The following is a 22,775-nucleotide window of genomic DNA, read 5'->3' as shown; positions in this document are numbered from 1 at the left end:
GGAACCGGAGATCAAATTGCCAACATCCTCTGGATCATGGAAAAAGCAAGAGCATTCCAGAAAAACATCTATTTCTGCTTTATTGACTATGCCAAAGCCTTTGTGTGGATCACAATCAACTGTGAAAAATTCTGAAAGAGATGGGAATACCAGACCACTGGACCTGCCTCTTGAGAAGTCTGTATGCAGGTCAGGAAGCAACAATTAGAACTGGACATGGAACAACAGACTGGTTCCAAATAGGAAAAGGAGTATGTCAAGGCTGTATATTGTCACCCTGCTTATTTAACTTATATGCAGAGTACATCATGAGAAACACTGGACTGGAAGAAACACAAGCTGGAATCAAGATTGCTGGGAGAAATATTAATAACCTCAGATATGCAGATGACACCACCCTTATGGCAGAAAGTGAAGAGGAGCTAAAAAGCCTCTTGATGAAAGTGAAAGAGGAGAGTGAAAAAGTTGGCTTAAAGCTCAACATTCAGAAAACAAAGATCATGGCATCTGGTCCCATCACTTCATGGGAAATAGATGGGGAAACAGTAGAAACAGTGTCAGACTTTATTATTTTGGGCTCCAAAATCACTGCAGATGGTGACTGCAGCCATGAAATTAAAAGACGCTTACTCCTTGGAAGAAAAGTGATGACCAACCTAGATAGTATATTCAAAAGCAGAGACATTACTTTGCCGACTAAGGTCCGTCTAGTCAAGGCTGTGCTTTTTCCAGTGGTCATGTATGGATGTGAGAGTTGGACTGTGAAGAAGGCTGAGCACCGAAGAATTGATGCATTTGAACTGTGGTGTTGGAGAAGACTTTTGAGGGTCCCTTGGACTGCAAGGCAATCCAACCAGTCCATTCTGAAGGAGATCAACCCTGGGATTTCTTTGGAAGGAATGATGCTAAAGCTGAAGCTCCAGTACTTTGGCCACCTGATGCGGAGAGTTGGCTCATTGGAAAAGACTCTGATGCTGGGAGGGATTGGGGGCAGGAGGAGAAGGGGACAACCGAGGATGAGATGGCTGGATGACATCACCGACTCGATGGACATGAGTTTGGGTAAACTCTGGGAGATGGTGATGGACAGGGAGGCCTGGCGTGCTGTGATTCATGGGGTCACAAAGAGTCGGACATGACTAAGCAAGTGAACTGAACTGAACTGAACTGTTGAAAGATTTTTAGCTTTACCTTGCTAGCATGTGAAATGAGTGCTATTTTACAGTAGTTTGAGTATACTTTGGCATTGTCCTTCTTTGGTATTGAAGTGAAAACTGACCTTTTCCTGCGGCCACTGCTGAGTTTTCCAAATTTGCTAGTTAACAGCATCATCTTTTAGGATTTGGAATAGCTCAGCTGGAATTCCATCAATCACCTCCACTAGCATTGTTCATAGTGTGATGCTTCCTAAGGCCCACTTGATTTCACAGGCCAGCATATCTGGCTCTAGGTAAGTGACCACACCATCCTGGTTATCTGGGTCATTACGACATTTTATGCATAGTGCTTCTGTGTATTCTTGCCACCTCTTCTTAATATCTTCTGCTTCTTTTAGGTCCTTACTGCATCTGTCCTTTATCATGCCCATCTTTACATGAAATATTCCATTTATATCTCCAAATTTCTTGAAGAACTCTTTAGTCTTTCCCATTCTATCGTTTTCCTCTATTTCTTTGCATTTTTCACTTAAGAAAGCTTTCTTATCTATCCTTGTTATTCTCTAGAACTCTGAATTCAGTTAGGTATATCTTTCTCTTTCTCCATCATCTTTTACTTCTCTTCTTTTCTCAGCTATTTGTAAAGCCTCCTCACTCAACAATTTCACCTTCTTGAATTTCTTTTTCCTTGAGATGGTTTGGTCACTGCCTCCTGTACAATGTTATGAACTTTCACCCATAGTTCTTCAGCTACTCTGTCCACCAGAGATAATCCCTCGAATCTATTGACCACTTCCACTGTCTAATCATAAAGGATATAATTTAGGTCATACCTGAATGTCCTAGCGGTTTTCCCTACTTTCTTCAATGTAAGTCTAAATTTTGCAATAAGGAGCTAATGAGCCACAGCTCAGTTCCAGTTCTTGTTTTTGCTGAGCTTCTCCCTCTTAGCTGGAAAGACTATAATCAGTCTGATTTCAGTATTGACCATCTGGTGATGTCCATATGTAGAGTCATCTCTTGTGTTGTTCGAAGAGGGTGCTTGCTATGAATAGTGTGTTCTCTTGATAAAACTCTGTTAGCCTTTGCCCTGCTGTTAGAGAAATTAAATAGTCTTATTCATGCTTCAGAGACAAAGAAGGCAGAGCACGCCTCTGGTCTTATTTCTGACCCTGCCTGCACAGGGCCCTGAGCTCATGCTTGCTATGAATGCAAGCAGAGTGACCCCATAGATGACACAGGGGACAGATCTTGAGATGGTTGAGCCCCTGGTTGGGGGTATCTGGCCAGTCACACCCTGGTCTTAACAACATTCCAAGTTTTATAAGACAAACAACATGAAGCCAGAGCTGAAATTTGCTTGCAGACTGTTGATGATATCAGTTTGTGACCTGGGATTATAAGTGGGAACCCAGGACTGCAGTTTTGAAGTCTCACCTGTGGAGCAGACCCTCTGCCCATGACCTTTTTCGAGCTGGGACTCTGGACTTGCTGTGATATGGGACTTTCCAGTGCTGTTTGAGCCTAGATGTTTGTCAAAACCCAATTTAGTGATGTATCTGCTATTCCAATTTCCTTTTTAATGTTTGTTTATTAAATTAAATAATTCTCTAGTAAATACTTACTGCTATTATTTATTTGTATATATGTGACTTCTTTTGTTAACAAATCCTTTGAACATGAGATGAAAGTTATAACTTCAGCAAAATACCTGCTTCATTTTGTACTCCAAAGCCAAACATGCCTATTACTCCAGGTATCTTTTGAATTCCTACTTTTGCATTCAAATTCCCTACAATGAAAAGGACATCTTTCTTTGATGTTAGTTCTAGGTCTTGTAGGTTTTCATAGAACCGATCAACTTCAACTTCTTCAGCATTAGTGGTTGGGGCATAGACTTGAATTAATGTGATGCTGAATGGTTTGCCTTGGAAATGAACTGAGATGATTTCCATGTTCTGCATTTGATGCTGTTTACCTCACCTTGGGACTTGAACCCACATGTCTGGGACTCAAACCCAGCTGAAACCTACGGTACCAGCTTTCAAGACATAATTAAGCTCAGATTCTTGAGGTCTCATCACAGAAAGAATTTTAGTTCAGTTCAGTTGTTCAGTCGTATCCGACTCTTCACAATCCCATGAATAGCAGCACTCCAGGCCTCCCTGTCTATCACCAACTCCCGGAGTCCACCCAAACTCATGTCCATTGAGTCGGTGATGCCATCCAGCCATGCCAGCCAGCCATCTCATCCTCTTTCGTCCCCTTTTCCTCCTGCCCCCAATCCCTCCCAACATCAGGGTCTTTTCCAGTGAGTCAACTCTTCGCATGAGGTGGACAAACTATTGGAGTTTCAGCTTCAGCATCAGTCCTTCCAATGAACAGCCAGGACTGATCTCCTTTAGGATGGACTGATTGGATCTCCTTGCAGTTCAAGGCATTCTCAAGAGTCTTCTCCAACACCAAAGAAATAATTTAGTGAGAGACAAAGTGGTAGGCAAGAAGTGGATTTATTCAGATTCATAGAGAAGCACATTGCACAGACAGAGTTATGGGCCATCGCAGAGGGTGAGTAACACCTCAAAATGTGGAATCCTTAGCTTTCATGGGCTCGGTATTTTCATATATTAATAACTGGGAAGATTATTCCAAATATTTTGGGAAGGGATGGAGATTTCCAGGAATTGGGCCACTGCCCACTTCTTAGTCTTTTGATAATGCCTTGAAAATGTCATGGTGCCTCTGGGTGTGTCATTTAGCCTGCTGATTGAGGATCAAGGTCAAAGCAAAATGACTTGTCTGCCATCTTGGACCCATTTGATTCTAAGCAGTTTATGATGTGTCCTTGGGCTATGTGTTTCTTTCAAAAGTTGTGCCCTGCCCATTTCCCTCCTGTTACACTTTGGCCTAGTCTCTTCATTCTTTCTGGAACTATTTCTCTGGTCTTCCTCAGTAGCATAACAGACACCTTCCAACAAGTGGAGGGGAGAGGTTCATCTTCCAGTGTAATGTCTTTTTGCCTTTCATACTGTTTCTGGGGTTCTTGCGGCAAGAATACGGGAAATACTTGGCATTCTCTCCTGTCAATTCAGTTCATTCACTCAGTCATATCCAAATTTTTGCAACCTCATGGACTGCAACATGCCTGGCTTACCTATGTATTACCAACTACCAGAGCTTACTGAAACTCATGTCCGTGGAGTTGGTGATGCCATCCAACCATCACATCCTCTGCCATCCCCTTCTCCACCTGCCTTCGATTATTCCCAGCCTCAGGGTCTTTTCAAATGAATGAGTCAATTCTTCACATCAGGTGGCCAAAGTATTGGAATTTCATCTTCAGCATCAGTCCTTCCAATAAATATTCAGGACTGATTTCCTTTAGAATTGACTGATTGCATCTCCTTGCAGTTCAAGGGACTCTCAAGAGTCTTCTCCAACACCACAGTTCAAAAGTATCAATTCTTCAGTGCTCAGCTTTCTTTATAGTCCAACTCTAACATCCATATATGACTACTGGGAAAGTGATAGCTTTGACTAGACCGACCTTTGTTGTTAAAGTAATGTCTCTGCTTTTTAATTGCTGTATAGCTTGGTCATAGCTTTTGTTCCAAGGAGCAAGCATCTTTTAATTTCATGGCTACAGTCATGATCTGCAGTGATTTTGGGAGCCACAAAAAATAAAGTCTGTCACTGTTTCCATTGTTTCCCCATCTGTTTGCTATGATGTGATGGGACCAGAAGCCATGCTTATTTTTCTGAATGTTTAGTTTTAAACCAATATTTTCACTCTCCTCTTGTACTTGTATCAAGAGGCTCTTTAGTTCTTTGCTTTCTGCCATAAGGGTGGTGTCATCTGCATATCTGAGGTTATTGATATTTCTCCCAACAACCTTGATTCCAGCTTCATCCAGCATGGCATTTAGGATAAAGTATTCTGCTTATAAGTCATATAAGCAGGGTGCCAATATATAGCTTTGATGTACACCTTTCCTGACTTGAAACCATCTGTTGTTCTATGTCAAGTTCTAACTGTTGCTTCCTGACTTGCATACAGATTTCTCAGGAGACAGGTAAAGTGGTCTGGTATTCCCATCTCTTGAAGAATTTTTCCACAGTTTATTGTGATCTACTCAGTCAAAGTCTTCGGTGTAGTCAATAAAGCATAAGTAGATGTTTTTCTGGAACTCTTTTGCTTTTTTCAATGATCAAACGGATGTTGACAATTTGATTTCTGGTTCCTCTGCCTTTACCAAAACCAGCTTGAACATCTGGAAGTTCAAAGTTCATGTACTGTTGAAGCCTGGCTTGGAAAATTTTGAGCATTACTTTACTAGCCTGTGAGATGAGTGCAGTTTTGGGACATTCTTTGGCGTTGCCTTCCTTTGGGATTGGAATAAAAATGGACCTTTTCCAGTCCTGTAGCCACTGCTGAGTTTTCCAAATTTGCCGGCATATTGAGTGCAGCATTTTCACAGCATCATCTTTTAGGATTTAAAATAGCTCAATTGGAATTCCATCACCTCCACTAGCTTTGTTCATAGTGATGCTTCCTAAGGCCCACTTGACTTCTCATTCTAGGATGTCTGGCTCTCGGTGAGTGATCACACTATAATGGTTATCTGGGTCATGATTTTTGTGTATAGTTCTTCTGTGTATTCCTACTACCTCTTCTTAATATCTTCTGCTTCTGTTAGGTCCATACCATTTCTGTCCTTTATTGTGCCCAACTTTGCATTAAATGTTCCCTTGGTATCTCTTATTTTCTTGAAGAGATCTCTAGTCGTTCCCATTCTATGGTTTTCCTCTATTTCTTTGCACTGATCACTAAGGAAAGCTTTCTTATCTCTCCTTGTAATTCTTTGAAACTCTGCCTTCAAATGAGCATGTCTTTCCTTTTCTCCTTTGCCTTTTGATTCTTTTCTTTTCTCAGCTATTTGTAAGGCCTCCTCAGATAGCTATTTTGCCCCCTCTGCATTTCTTTTTCTTGGGGATGATCTTGTACGGTGTCATGAACCTCTGTCCATAGTTCTTCAGGTACTCTGTCTATCAAACCTAACCCCTTGAATCTATTTCTCACTTCTGCTGTATAATTTTAAGGAATTTGATTTAGGTCATACCTGAATGGTCCAGTGGTTTTCCCTACCTTCTTCATTTTAAGTCTGAATTTGGCAATAAGGAATTCATGAGCTAAGCCACAGTCAAGTCCCTGTCTTGTTTTACTGACTGTATAGAGCTTTTCCATCTTTGGCTGCAAAGAATATAATCAATCTGATTTCGGTATTGACCATCTAGTGATGTCCAAGTGTAGAGTCATCTCTTGTGTTGTTGGAAGAGGGTGTTTGCTGTGACCAATGCATTCTCTTTGCAAAACTCTATTAGCCTTTGCCCTGCTTCATTTAGTATTCTAAGGCCAAATTTGCCTGTTACTCAAGGTGTTTCTTTTTTTTTCCCAGGTGTTTCTTGACTTCCTACTTTTGCATTCAAGTCCCCTAAAATGAAAAGGATATCTATTTTGGGTGTTTGTTCTAGAATGTCTTGTAGGTCTCCATTGAATCATCCAACTTCAGCTTCTTCAGTATTACTGGTTGGGGCATAGACCTGGATTACTCTGATATTGAATGAGTTTCCTAGGAAACAGAGATCATTCTGTTGTTTGTGAGATTGTATCCAAGTACTGCATTTCGGAATCTTTTGTTGACTATGATGGCTACTCCATTTCTTCCAAGGGTTTCTTACCCACAGTAGTAGATATAATGGTCATTGAGTTAAATTTACCCATTCCCATCCATTAGTTCACTGATTCCTAAAATGTTGATGTTCACCTTTGCCATCTTCTGTTGGACCACTTCCAATTTGCCTTGATTCATGGACTTAATAATCCATGTTCCTACGCAATATTGTTCTTTACAGCATCTAACTTTATTGCCATCACCAGAGACATCTACAACTAGGTGCTGTTTTTGCTTTGGGTCTGTCTCTTTATTCTTTCTGGAGATATTTTTCTACTGTTCTCCAGTAGCATATTGGGCACCTACTGACCTGGGGAGTTCATTTTTCAGTGTCCTATCTTTTTTGCCTTTTCATACTGTTCATGAGGTTCTCAAGGCAAGAATACTTAAATGGTTTGCCATTCCCTTCTCCAGTGGACCACATTTTGTCAGAGCTCTTTATCATGATCTCCAATTTGGGTGGCTCTACATCGCATGGCTCAAAGTTTCATTGAGTTAGACAAGGCTGTGGTCCGTGTGATCAGTTTGATTAGTTTTCTGTGATTGTGGGTTTCATTCTGTCTGCTGTCTGATGGATAAAAAAGTGAAAGTGAAGTTTCTCAGTCATGTCCAACTCTTTGTGACCCCGTGGACTGTAGCCTACCATGCTTCTCTGTCCTAGGGATTCTCCAGGAAAGAGTATTGGAGTAGGTTGCCATTTCCTTCTCTATTTCCTATCCTGATGGTTAAGGATAAGAGGCTTATGGAAGTTTCCTAATGGGAGAGACTGACTTATGGGGAAACTGGTCTTGTTCTGATCTGCAGGGGCATGCTCAGTAAATCTTTAGTCCAATATTCTGTTGATGAATGAGACTGCATTCCCTCCCTGTTGTTTGACCTGAGGCCAAACTATGGTGGAGGTAATGAAGATAATGGCAACCTCCTTCAAAACATCCTTTGGAGACAATGCCATACTCAATGCCCCTGACCATGCAGCAGGCCACCACCGACGCATGCCTCTGCCACAGACTCTTGGACACCCATGGGCAAGTCTGGGTCAGTCTCTTGTGAGGTCATTGCTCCTTTCTCCTGGGTCCTTGTTTGCACAGGTTTTGTTTGTACCCTTCAAGAGTCTGTTTTCCCATTCCCGTGTAATTGCCAGCTCTATGGTGAGGTTAATGGCAACCTTCCCAAGAGGGCTTATGCCATACCCAGGTCTGCTGTGCTCAGAGCCCCTCCCCCTGTAGCAGGCAGGCCACTGGTGACCCGTACTTCCTCAGGAGACACTCAAACACTCAAAGGCAGGTCTGGCTCATTCCCTGTGGGGTCTCCTGGTGTGCATAATGTTTTCTTTGAACCCTCTGAGCATCTCTTGTGGGAAGAGGTTTCATTCTAAAAGACATTTTGTCCCTCTTACCATCTGTTGGGGCTTCTTTGCCCTTGGACATGTGGTATCTTTTTTTAGTGGGATCCAGCATTCTGCTGTTGGTAGAGCTCTTGTTCAGCAGCTATTTGTAATTTTGGAGTTCTCTCTTGCAGGAGAAGATAAGCACACGTCCTCCTACTCTGCCATCTTATAGTCTCTCCTCTCAGTTCAGTTCAGTTCAGTCGCTCAGTCGTGTCCGACTCTTTCAACCCCATGAATCGCAACATGCCAGGCCTCCCTGTCCATCACCATCTCCCAGAGTTCACTCAGACTCACGTCCATCGAGTCCGTGATGCCATCCAGCCATCTCATCCTCGGTCGTCCCCTTCTCCTCCTGCCCACAATCCCTCCCAGCATCAGAGTCTTTTCCAATGAGTCAACTTTTCGCATGAGGTGGCCAAAGTACTGGAGCTTCAGCTTTAGCATCATTCCTTCCAAAGAAATCCCAGGGCTGATCGCCTTCAGAATGGACTGGTTGGATCTCCTTGCAGTCCAAGGGACTCTCAAGAGTCTTCTCCAACACCACAGTTCAAAAGCATCTACTCTTCGGCACTCAGTCTTCTTCATAGTCCAACTCTCACATCCATACATGACCACTGGAAAAACCATAGCCTTGACTAGATGGACTTTAGTCAGCAAAGTAGTATCTCTGCTTTAGAATATGCTATCTAGATTGGTCATCACTTTTCTTCCAAGGAGTAAGCGTCTTTTAATTTCATGGCTGCAGTCACCGTCTGCAGTGATTTTGGAGCCCCCAAAAATAAAGTCTGACACTGTTTCTACTGTTTCCCCATCTATTTCCCATGACGTGATGGGACCGGATGCCATGATCTTCATTTTCTGAATGTTGAGCTTCAAGCCAACTTTTTCACTCTCCTCTTTCACTTTCATCAAGAGGCTTTTTAGCTCCTCTTCACTTTCTGCCATAAGGATGGTATCATCTGCATATCTGAGATTATTGATATTTCTCCTGGTAATCTTGGCTCCAGCTTGTGTTTCTTCCTGTCCAGCGTTTCTCATGATGTACTCTGCATAGAAGTTAAATAAGCAGGGTGACAATATACAGCCTTGATGTACTCCTTTTCCTACTTGGAACCAGTCTGTTGTTCCATGTCCAGTTCTAACTGTTGCTTCCTGACCTGCATACAGATTTTTCAAGAGGCAGGTCAGGTGGTCTGGTATTCCCATCTCTTTCAGAATTTTCTACAGTTTATTGTGATCCACACAGTCAAAGGCTTTGGCATAGTCAATAAAGCAGAAATAGACGTTTTTCTGGAACTCTCTTGCTTTTTCCATGATCCAGCGGACGTTGGCAATTTGATCTCTTGTTCCTCTGCCTTTTCTAAAACCAGCTTGAACATCAGGGAGTTCACGGTTCACGCATTGCTGAAGCCTGGCTTGGAGAATTTTGAGCATTACTTTACTAGCATGTGAGATGAGTGCAATTGTGCAGTAGTTTGAGCATTCTTTGGCATTGCCTTTCTTTGGGATTGGAATGAAAACTGACCTTTTCCAGTCCTGTGGCCACTGCTGAGTTTTCCAAACTTGCTGGCATATTAAGTGCAGCACTTTCACAGCATCATCTTTCAGGATTGGAAATAGCTCAACTGGAATTCCATCACCTCCACTAGCTTTGTTTGTAGTGATGCTTTCTAAGGCCCACTTGACTTCACATTTCAAGATGTCTGCCTCTAGATTAGTGATCACATCATTATCATTCTGTGTATTCTTGCCACCTCTTCTTAACATCTTCTGCTTCTCTTAGGTCAATAACATTTCTGTCTTTTATTGAGCCCATCTTTGCATGAAATGTTCCCTTGGTATCTCTAATTTTCTTGAAGAAATTTCTAGTCTTTCCCATTCTGTTGTTTTCCTCTATTTCTTTGCATTGATTGCTGAAGAAGGCTTTCTTATCTCTTCTTGCTATTGTTTGAAACTCTGCATTCAGATGCTTATATCTTTCCATTTCTCCTTTGCTTTTCACCTCTCTTCTTTTCACAGCTATTTGTAAGGCCTCCCCAGATAGCCATTTTGCTTTTTTGCATTTCTTTTCCATGGGGATGGTCTTGATCCCTGTCTCCTGTACAATGTCACAAAGCTCATTCCATAGTTCATCAGGCACTCTATCTATCAGATCTAGACCCATGAATCTATTTCTCACTTCCAGTGTGTAATCATAAGGGATTTGATTTAGGTCATACCTGAATGGTCTAGCGGTTTTCCCTACTTTCTTCAATTTAAGTCTGAATTTGGTAATAAGGAGTTCATGATCTGAGCCACAATCAGCTCCTGGTCTTGTTTTTGTTGACTGAATAGAGCTTCTCCACCTTTGGCTGCAAAGAATATAATTCATCTGATTTTGGTGTTGACCATCTGGTGATGTCCATGTGTAGAATCTTCTCTTGTGTTGTTGGAAGAGGGTGTTCGCTATGACCAGTGCATTTTCTCTAAACTCTATTAGTCTTTGCCCTGCATCATTCTGCACTCCAAGGCCAAATTTGCCTGTTACTCCAGGTGTTTCTTGACTTCCTACTTTTGCATTCCAGTCCCCTATAATGAAAAGGACATCTTTTTTGGGTGTTAGTTCTAAAAGGTCGTGTAGGTCATCATAAAATCATTCAACTTCAGCTTCCTCAGTGTTACTGGTTGGGGCATAGATTTGGATAACTGTGATATTGAATGGTTTGCCTTGGAGATGAACAGAGATCATTCTGTCGTTTTTGAGATGGCATCCAAGTACTGCATTTCAGACATTTTTGTTGACCATGATGGCTACTCCATTTCTTCTGAGGGATTCCTACCTGCAGTAGTAGGTATAATGGTCATCTGAGTTAAATTTACCCATTCCAGTCCATTTTAGTTCGCTGATTCCTGGAATGTAGACATTCACCCTTGCCATCTCTTGTTTTACCACTTCCAATTTACCTTGATTCATGGACCTGACATTCCAGGTTCCTATGCAATATTGTTCTTTACAGCATCAGATCTTGCTTCTATCACTAGTCACATCCACAGCTGGGTATTGTTTTTGCTGTGGCTCCATCCCTTCATTCTTTCTGGAGTTATTTCTCCACTGATCTCCAGTAGCATATTGGCCACCTAATGACCTGGGGAGTTCCTCTTTTGCTATCTTATCATTTTGCCTTTTCATACTGTTCATGGGGTTCTCAAGGCAAGAGTACTGAAGTGGTTTGCCATTCCCTTCTCCAATGGACCACATTCTGTCAGACCTCTCCACCATGACCCACCCATCTTGGGTTGCCCCGCAGGCATGGCTTGGTTTCACTGAGTTAGACAAGGCTGTGGTCCTAGTGTGATTAGATTGACTAGTTTTCTGTGAGTATGGTTTCAGTGTGTCTGCCCTCTGATGCCCTCTTGTAACACCTACCATCTTACTTGGGTTTCTCGAACTCTCCACTGTGACCCATCCGTCTTACATGACCCTGCATGGCATGGCTCATAGCTTCACTAAGTTATGCAAGCCTCTTCACCATGACAAGGCTGTGATTCATCACGGTGGTAAAGGTATTAATAAACAGAATTAATAAACCTCTATAAAGACTGATAAGGAGAGAAAAGAAAGACACAAATTACAAATATAAGAATTAGAGAGGAGAGTTTAATACAGATTTCTAGATATTGAAGGATAATAAAGCAATGTTAGGGACAAATTTATGTCAAAAAACTTGCAACATAAATGAAATGGGTCAATTCTTTGAGATATAAACTACCAAAGTTTGATCAAGAAAGATATATTAATAACCAACTATCTTTACATCTCTTGAAAATATTGAATTTGTAGAGAACTGTCCAAAAGTGAAAACTCCAGGTTTCACTAGTTTCAGTAGTAAATTTTATCAAGGAAGAATTAAAAATATATACTGATACTATAACATCTATTCCAGAAACTCAAAACAGGGAAAGGGAATACTTCACAATCAATTCCATAAATCTAGAATTACTCTGATGTTAAATTAAACAGATAAAATTAAGAGAAATCTACAGAATGGTCCCTTTGAACATAGATGCAAGGACACACACAAAAACACCATGACCAAATGAAACATTTAACTTGAAAATCAACTCACATATTTTGCCACAATAAAAAACTAAGGAAAAAACCAAAGACCTATCAGTAGAAATGGGAAACTATTTAATAAATTTTAACATCTTGTCTTGACTAAAAAATATCTTAGTAAACTAAAAGAAAGACTTACTCTGTTGAAAGGCATCTGTGAAGACCTATAACAAAAATCATACAATATATTGAAATATTGAACTGTCTTCTAGTAATTAGGAACAAGGAAAAAAATACATCCTCTAATCATTGCTATTTAGCAATTTACAGGAAGTTTTAGCCAGTACTTTAAAACAATATAAGCAATAAAGTGTATAGTAACAATAAAAGCTATATAAATTTGAAAAGAAAAGTAAAAATGTCTTTATTCACAGACAGCATGATTTTATGTGTAGAAAATCCAATGGGTTTTTTTTTAAAGGGCTACAGGGACTAACAAGTGAACTTATCAAAGTTGTAGCATCATACAATGTTGACATACACAAATAAATTGCATTTTTATGTACTAGCAATGAGCAATTGGAAAGCCCAGTATGTATATATATATATATATATATATATATATATATATATATATATATATATATATACACCACTTACAATAGCATGAAAATATTTCCTATTAAGGGATAAATATGACACAGTACGCCAAAGTGCTCAACACTGAAAGCTGAAAACATTGATGAGATCATTTAAAAGACATATGAATAAATGAGAAGATACACTCTGTTCATAGATTGAAATACTCAATAGTGTCATGATGGCAATTATCCCTAAATTGATCTTTAAATGTACAACAGAACGCTTCTTTGCAATTAAAAAAGAATGGATTCTTCATATACACTAAAACATGGTGAATCTCAAAACAGTTATGAAATTTCCTGAGTTGTTCTGCAGTTGTGAAAACCTCCCCTCACTCCCTTCAGTTCAGTTCAGTTCAGTCACTCAGTCATGTCTGACTCTTTGTGATCCCATGAATAGCAGCACTCTAGGCCTCCCTGACCATCACCAGCTCCCAGAGTTTACCCAAACTCATGTCCATCAAGTCGGTGATGCCATCCAGCCATCTCATCCTTTGTCATCCCCTTCTCCTCCTGCCCCCAATCCCTCCCAGCATCAGGGTCTTTTCCAATGAGTCAACTCTTCGCATGAGGTGGCCAAGCTATTGGAATTTCAGCTTCACATCAGTCCTGTCAATGAACACTCAGGACTGATCTCCTTTTGGATGGACTCGTTGGATCTCCTTGCCATCCAAGGGACTCTCAAGAATCTTCTCCAACACCACAGTTCAAAAGCATCAATTCTTTGGCGCTCACTCCTTACCCTGAACCAAATGGAGGAGCTACTTGATGATCATGAGCACATAGCCCCAGGACTTCTGGAGCCTAAGGACTGATAATGTTAACCCTGTGACACCACCCTGCTGCCTCACCATCAACCAATCAGAGAACTATACAAGCTTATCATGTACCCTCCTTTGCATAGTTCTGCAATAAACCTTTCTCTGCTCCAAACTCTGATGTTTCAGTTTGTTTGGCCTCACTGGGAGGTGGCACATGAACGTGTGTTAACATAAAGAAGTACATAATCTATTATTCCAATTATAGAAAATTTATAGAAAATTTTTAAAAGTTCAAACTAATATATAACAAAAATCAGATTAGAGGTAGCTTCTGGACTGGGTTCTTAAGAGTAACAGTGGAGAGGGCAAGAGTACACCATTAAAAATGGGAACAAGGAAAGTTGGGGCAAGGGATGATGTTCATTTTCTTCAATGAGGTGACAGTTTCACATTGGTGTACATTTGTCAAACTCATCAAACTGTAGACTTTCAATAATCACAGTTTATTGTCTGTCAGTTATACTTAGATAAAACTGTTTTTTAACACAATTTTCCTATTTAGTTATAAGACAATATTTTTTCAAATGATTTTATATTAATATATTATAGAAAAGAAAGTAAAGTCACTCAGTAGTGTCTGACTCTTTGCAACCCTAAGGACTGTAGCCCATCAGGCTCCTCCAACCATGGAATTTTCTAGGCAAGAGTACTGGAGTGGGTCGCCATTTCCTTTTCCAGGGGATCTTCCCAACCAGGGATTGAACCTGGGTCTCTCGCATAGCGGGCAGTCACTTTACTGTCTGAGCCACCAGGGAATCCCAGGGAATGTATTATAGAAAGTAACATTAAATCATAAGTACTACACAGTAGGAAATAGAAACAAAAATATTGTAAACATACTAGAATAGTCATATGTATACAGATGTACTAGAATTCAGGGAAGTCTCTGGACCTTATAGATAATAAGTTAATACTTGAAAAAGAATTTTTAAAAAAATTGATCATAAATAAGCATTTATTAAAGTGTTATATTATGTGTATTATTGTTTTATTTTATATTGAATTATGAAGTTCTCAGATTTCAAAAAAGTATTGATACTTTATGACTTATCTCAACATGTGAGTCAAGATTTCCCCTGGAGCAAATTTCTATGAAGATGACAGAAATAAAGACACTTAGTTGTGTCTGACTACTTGCAGCCTCATGGACTCCTCTGTCTGTGGAATTCTCCAAGCAAAAATATTGGAGTGAGTTGCCATTCCCTTCTCTAAGGGGTCTTCCTGGCCTAGGGATCAAACCTGCATCTCTTGCACTGACAAGTGGATTCTTTACCAGTAGGGTCACCTGGGAAATCCAGGCTGTAAGTACATACAAGATAAAAGACTGTTTCAGCAGTATCTGTACAGGGCATAAATCCTGTAACTCTTGACCAACAGAGAGTGAATGTTCCCTCTGCTTAATCAACCTCTGCTTGACAGATTTTTTCCTGACTGTAAACCCCTGATCTCCCTTTTCTTAGTTTAGAAAACTTGCAACTGTAAAATTCTTTTTCTGCCCCTTTGAGACTTTTTTTTTCTTTTTTTTTTTAATTTTTATTTTTACTTTATTTTACTTTACAATACGGTATTGGTTTTGCCATACATTGACATGAATCCACCATGGGTGTACATGCCGTCCCAAACATGAACCCCCCCTCCCCACCTCCCTCCCCACACATCCCACTGGGTCATCCCCATGCATCAGCCCCTTTGAGATTTAAATATTCTCTCAAAAATGCAGTTCTTGGTAAACACAGGCTCCATCTCCCAGTCTCCATGGGAAGGTAGCTCAACTTTGGGCTTCCCAGGTGGCTCAGTGGTAAAGAATCCTGCCAAGCTGGAGATATATGCCTTCTCCATAGGGCAGGAAGATCCCCTGGAGAAAGGAATGGCAACCCCCTGCCATATTATTGCTTGGAAATATCATATATAGAAGAGTCTGGTGGGCTACAGTCCCTGGGACCATAAGAGTCAGACATGACTTAGCAACTGAGCTGCTGCTGCTGCTAAGTCACTTCAGTCGTGTCCAACTCTGTGCGACCCCATAGACGGCAGCAAGGATCCAATCACATTGACTACACCTCTCCACTAATGTTCTCTAGTACTTTTCCACTCATGTCAGCGTTTAAAAACTAGTCTGAATTTTGTTTTAGTGGAGGCAAGTTCAACCTCTCACTCCTACAGTAACTGACTTAAATAAATTTTCCTTCCTTGTTTAACCTCACCTGGTGCAATTTTTCTTTGACATTCTCATGAGAAGCAACCCTTTCTTAGCATTCATAAGGGTGCAAAAGAGATGGGGTATAATTTTTAACAAAATACCATGAGGATTCCTTAAATTTCAAAATTAAATTATAAATTGGTTAAAGTTTGAGTCATTCTAAATTGAGGGTGGTATGGCTGCCTATTAAGAAGCCTGCTTAGTTTGAAGGGCACCAGAATCCTGGATCTGCTATTTGAGTTATTTTTCCAATGTGATTCTGATGCCTGCACTTTTCATCTACCAAATAGAATTCCCCAAACCCATTTTATCTCAGAGTATTTAGTCATTTTGTTACTAGTTAATTCAGTTCAGTCACTCAGCCATGCACCACTCTTTGTGACTCTATGGACAGCAGCACACCAGGCTTCCCTGTCCATCACTAACTCCAGGAGTTCACTCAAACTCATGTCCATTGAGTCAGTGATACCATCCAACCATCTCATCCTCTGTTTTCCCCTTCTCCTCTTGCCTTCAATCTTTCCCAGCATCAGGGTCTTTTGCGATGAGTCACTTCTTCGCATTGGGTGGCCAAAGTATTGGAGTTTCAGCTTCAGCATCAGTCCTTCCAGTGAATATTCAGGATTATTTACTTTAGGATGGTTTATTTGGATCTCCTTGCAGTCCAACAGATTCTCAAGAGTCTTCTTTAACACCACAGTTCAAAAGCATCAATTCTTCAGTGCTTAGCTTTCTTCATAGTCCAACTCTCACATCCATACATGACAAAAAACCATAGCTTTGACTAGACAGACCTTTGTTGGCAAAGTAATGTCTCTGCTTTTTAATATGCTGTCTAGGTTGGTCATAACTTTTTTTCCAAGGACCAAGTGTCTTTTATTTTCATGGCTACAGTCACCATCTGCAGTAATTTTGGAGCCACAAAAAATAAAATCAGCCACTATTTCCATTATTTCCCCATCTACTTGCCATGAAGTGATGGGACCAGATGCTGTGATCTTCATTTTCTGAGTGTTGTGTTTTAAGCCAACTTTTTCACTCTCCTCTTTCATTTTCATCAAGAGGCTCTTCAGTTCTTCTTCATTTTGGCTTTAAATGTGGTGTCTTCTGCATATCTGAGGTTATTGATATTTCTCCTGGAAATCTTGATTCCAGCTTGTACTTCATCCAGCCCAGCATTTCTAATGATGTACTCTGCATATAAGTTAAATAAGCAGGGTGACAATATACAGCTTTGATGTACTCCTTTCCCAATTTGGAACTAGCCCATATTTCCACGGCCAGTTCTAACTGTTGCTTCTTGACCTGCATACAGATTTCTCAGGAGGCAGGTCAGGTGGTACAGTATTCCCATTTCTTGAAAAATTTTCCACACTTTGCTGTGATCCACACAGTCAAAGGCTTTGGCATAGTCAATAAAGCAGAAGTCGATGTTTTTCTGGAACTCTCTCACTTTTTCAATTATGAAACAGATGTTGGCAATTATGAACAGATGTTGGCAATTTGATCTCTGGTTCCTCTGCCTTATCTAAATCCAACTTGAACATCTGGAAGTTCATGTTTGATGTACTATTGAAGCCTGACTTGAAGAATTTTGAACATTACTTTGCTAGTGTGTGAGATGAGCACAATTATGTAGTAGTTTGAGCATTTTTTGGGCTTTGCCTTTCTTTGGGATTGAAATGAAACCTGACCTTTCTCAGTCCTGTGGCTACTGCTAAGTTTTCCAAATTTGCTGGCGTATTGAGTGCAGCACTTTCACAGCATCATCTTTTAGGATTTGAACTAGCTCAACTGGAATTCCATCACCTCCACTAGCTTTGTTCATAGTGGTGCTTCCTAAGGCCCACTTGACTTTACATTCCAGGATGTCTGGCTCTAGGTGAGTGATCACACCATTGTGGTTATCTGAGTCATAAAGATCTTTTTTGTGCAGTTCTTCTGTATATTATTTCCCCCTCTTTTTAATATCTTCTGCTTCTGTTAAGTCCATACCATTTCAGTTCTTTATTGTGCCCATCTTTGTGTGAAATGTTCCCTTGGTATTTTTAATTTTTTTCAAGATAAAAGTCTTTCCCATTCTATTGTTTTACTCTATTTCTTTACATTGATCACTGAGGAAGGCTTTCTTATTTCTCCTTGCTATTCTTTGGAACTCTGTATTCAAATGGGCATATCTTTCCTTTCTCCTTTGCTTTTTGCTTCTCTTCTTTTCACAGCTATTAGTAAGACCTGTTCAGACAGCCGTTTGACCTTTTTGGATTTCTTTTCTTGGAGATGATCTTGATCACTCCTTCCTATACAAAGTCATGAACCTCTGTCCATTGTTTTTCAGGCACTCTGTCTGTCAAATTGAATCCCTTTAATCTATTTGTCACTTCCACTGTATAATCTTAAGGGATTTGATTTAGGTCATTCCAGAATGGTCTAGCGGTTTTCCCAACTTTCTTCAATTTAAATCTGAATTTGGCAATAAGGAATTCATGAGCTGAGCCACAGTCAACTCCCAGTCTTTTTTTACTGACTGTAGAGATCTTCTCCATTTGGCTGCAAAGAATATGATCAATCTGATTTTGATATTGACCATCTGGTGATGTTCATGTGTAGAGTCTTCTCTTGTGTTGTTGAAAGAGTGAGGTTGCTATGACCAGTGTGTTCTCTTTGCAAAACTCTATTAGCCTTTGTCCTGCTTTATTCTGTACTCCATGGCCAAATATGTCTGTTACTCCAGGTATTTCTGACTTCTTACTTTTGTATTCTAGTCCCCTAAAATGAAAATCTTTTTGGGGTTAGTTCTATTAAGTTTTGTAGGTCTTCATAGAACCATTCAATTTCAGCTTCTTCAGCATTACTGGTTGGGGCATAGACTTGGATTACTCTGATATTGAATGGTTTGCCCTGGAGATGAAGAGAGATCATTCTGTCTTTTTTGAGATTGCATCCAAGTACTGCATTTTGGACTCTCTTGTTGACTATGATGGCTACTCCATTTCTTCTAAGGGATTCTTACCCACAGTAGTAGATATAATGGTCATCTGAGTTAGATTCACCCATTCCCATCCATTTTAGTTCACTGATTCCTAAAATGTTGATATTCACTCTTGTCATCTCCTGTTACTAGATATCTCTGTAATTGTTATTTTCTCTGACAAGGTGATATGAAGATGAAGGATAAAAGCCAAAGGAAATCCTGATCTCAGAGGCCTAGGCTTGCAGAGACTTGACGCAGGATTTTGGTTCTCATCCAGAGAGATGTCAGGTTGCGGCAGAAAGAGTGTTGAATCTTAGCTACTAAACCACCAGGGACCAGTGGCCAGTAACAAAGCCCTGGCCCATCAGCTGTGTAGAAGCTGATTTCTGCAGAAAGACAGGAAGTATTGAGACAGTTTTTTAGAAGGAAAAAGAGTACATGTGGATAGACACAGGCACAGGCTCAGAGAGAGTCACACCCTTGTAGTAGTCTGAATCAATTTCATCCTGGTTTCACTGGCCAATCGTCTTACTGGTTCTGAGTCCATATTTGGTTTATCTCGGGGTTCTCCCATGTGTGTTTGCACATCTCTTAGCCAAGATGGTTTCCGTGAAGATGTCTCTGGTTAGGTTGACATCACTCCCTTTTAGATTTCGAAAGAGCTTTTCTGCACAGGTACAGTTGGGAAGGTCTCCTTGACCTCAAGAATGAAACACATGTGCTCTCTTATCTGGGCAGGATTTGGCTCCTCTTCCTCTTCATCTTGGCTATCTGTCTGCAGGGAACAAACTGCAGCTGCTCACCTTGTGGCACATCTGACTCCTGCCTCAGTCCCAATAGGAACCTACAAAAAATCTGAAATTTCTAGGGATTATGATTCAAGTATCCAAGTCTATAGGTAAATGAGAATTCTTAGTACAAATAATTACAAGTTAATAGTCAAAAAAACAGACTGTTTTCTCCAGTTTCTCCTGGTCCTATTTTCCCCATTCTCCATCACAGAATATGAGGTTCCTGAATGTGTGAGGAAACTGTAAAAGGGCAAAGGTTGCTGCCACACTGCAGTAAGATTAAACCTTTATACTGGTCTCCATTATAATCTTGTCCAGAGTGACCATTTTGGAACTTGTCCAGAGAAGTCCAAATTGGCTTATAAAAATTCCAGATAAGCATATGATTTTGTAAAAAAGGGCAATGGCTACAATGAAAGGTGGTTCTGGCTCTGTAATAAAATCTACTGACTGTAAGACTTAGATTTCTAATTAATTAGCTAACATATAATTAGGATATTGATAACTGTTTTTTTTTTTTGTCTTCAGTTACCATTTACTAATTTTTAGCCATATGTTTTATGTGATGGGCTGTTACAAACTTCTGTTTGAACACTATCTCTCAGATATGCTGTTGCTGATATTTTCAGGCTGTCTTTGTGCTTAATCTATCAAAGTAAATTCTAAAATTTTTAACGTTATTATTGCTTATATTGTTATTTTATCTCTTTATCCTTCATGTCTTAGTAATGCTAGGTCCCCTGTAATATGGCTGTGAGGTATACAGGTGCTAGAAGCATGTTTATACACACAACTTTCTATAAGGAAACATGAAGTCATTCTCAAGTATTCTTTCTTGCTTTCCATTAAAAAAATTTTTTTACAGTTGGGAATAGTACCAAGAAAGCCTCCAAATTTAGGATTATCACTCACAGCTTTACAGTATTATAAATTTATATGAGTTATAACAGGAGTAAATATGTACCTAAAAATATAAAATTCATATTCCCATTCCTAGAAAAAAGTGATGTGTGGGGATGATTGAAATGAGTACCTATAAATACCAATACTATTAATAATAATTATAATTAAAATGTTTATGAAGGCAGCTCTTTTGGGTACCTGATCACTAAATTCCAGTGTGGAGGACTGGAAGTATTCTTTTTTTTTTTTTTTCTCTTTTTTTTTTTAATTTTAGTTTTTTATTTTTTAAATTTTAAAATATTTAATTCTTAAATGCATTCCCAAACATGAACCCCCCTCCCACCTCCCTCCCCATAACATCTTTCTGGGTCATCCCCATGCACCAGCCCCAAGCATGCTGCATCCTGCGTCAGACATAGACTGGCGATTCAATTCACATGATAGTATACATGTTAGAATGTCATTCTCCCAAATCATCCCACCCTCTCCCTCTCCCTCTGAATCCAAAAGTCCATTATACACATCTGTGTCTCTTTCCCTGTCTTGCATACAGCGTCGTCATTGCCATCTTCCTAAATTCCATATATATGTGTTAGTATACTGTATTGGTGTTTTTCTTTCTGGCTTACTTCACTCTGTATAATCGGCTCCAGTTTCATCCATCTCATCAGAACTGATTCAAATGAATTCTTTTTAACGGCTGAGTAATACTCCATTGTGTATATGTACCACAGCTTTCTTATCCATTCATCTGCTGATGGACATCTAGGTTGTTTCCATGTCCTGGCTATTATAAACAGTGCTGCGATGAACATTGGGGTACATGTGTCTCTTTCAATTCTGGTTTCCTCGGTGTGTATGCCCAGAAGTGGGATTGCTGGGTCATAAGGTAGTTCTATTTGCAATTTTTTAAGGAATCTCCACACTGTTCTCCATAGTGGCTGTACTAGTTTGCATTCCCACCAACACCCGTAGGAGGGTTCCCTTTTCTCCACACCCTCTCCAGCATTTATTGCTTGCAGATTTTTGGATCGCAGCCATTCTGACTGGTGTGAAGTGGTACCTCATTGTGGTTTTGATTTGCATTTCTCTAATAATGAGTGATGTTGAGCATCTTTTCATGTGTTTGTTAGCCATCCGTATGTCTTCTTTGGAGAAATGTCTATTTAGTTCTTTGGCCCATTTTTTGATTGGGTCGTTTATTTTTCTGGAATTGAGCTGCATAAGTTGCTTATATATTTTTGAGATTAGTTGTTTGTCAGTTGCTTCATTTGCTATTATTTTCTCCCATTCAGAAGGCTGTCTTTTCACCTTGCTTATATTTTCCTTTGTTGTGCAGAAGCTTTTAATTTTAATTAGATCCCATTTGTTTATTTTTGCTTTTATTTCCAGTATTCTGGGAGGTGTATCATAGAGGATCCTGCTGTGATTTATGTCTGAGAGTGTTTTGCCTATGTTCTCCTCTAGGAGTTTTATAGTTTCTGATCTTACATTTAGATCTTTAATCCATTTTGAGTTTATTTTTGTGTGCGGTGTTAGAAAGTGATCTAGTTTCATTCTTTTACAAGTGGTTGACCAGTTTTCCCAGCACCACTTGTTAAAGAGATTGTCTTTACTCCATTGTATATTCTGCAATATCCGCAAATCAATCAATGTAATTCACCACATTAACAAATTGAAAAATAAAAACCATATGATTATCTCAATAGATGCAGAGAAGGCCTTTGACAAAATTCAACATCCATTTATGATAAAAACTCTCCAGAAAGCAGGAATAGAAGGAACATACCTCAACATAATAAAAGCTATCTATGACAAACCCACAGCAAACATTATCCTCAATGGTGAAAAATTGAAAGCATTTCCCCTAAAGTCAGGAACAAGACAAAGGTGTCCACTTTCACCGCTACTATTCAACATAGTTCTGGAAGTTTTGGCCACAGCAATCAGAGCAGAAAAAGAAATAAAAGGAATCCAAATTGGAAAAGAAGAAGTAAAACTCTCACTGTTTGCAGATGACATGATCCTCTACATGGAAAACCCTAAAGACTCCACCAGAAAATTACTAGAGCTAATCAATGAATATAGTAAAGTTGCAGGATATAAAATCAACACAGAGAAATCCCTTGCATTCCT

The sequence above is a fragment of the Ovis canadensis genome, chromosome 6, assembly GCF_042477335.2.
Source record: "Ovis canadensis isolate MfBH-ARS-UI-01 breed Bighorn chromosome 6, ARS-UI_OviCan_v2, whole genome shotgun sequence".
Lineage (NCBI taxonomy): Eukaryota > Metazoa > Chordata > Mammalia > Artiodactyla > Bovidae > Ovis > Ovis canadensis.
This window is presented reverse-complemented; position numbering follows the sequence as displayed.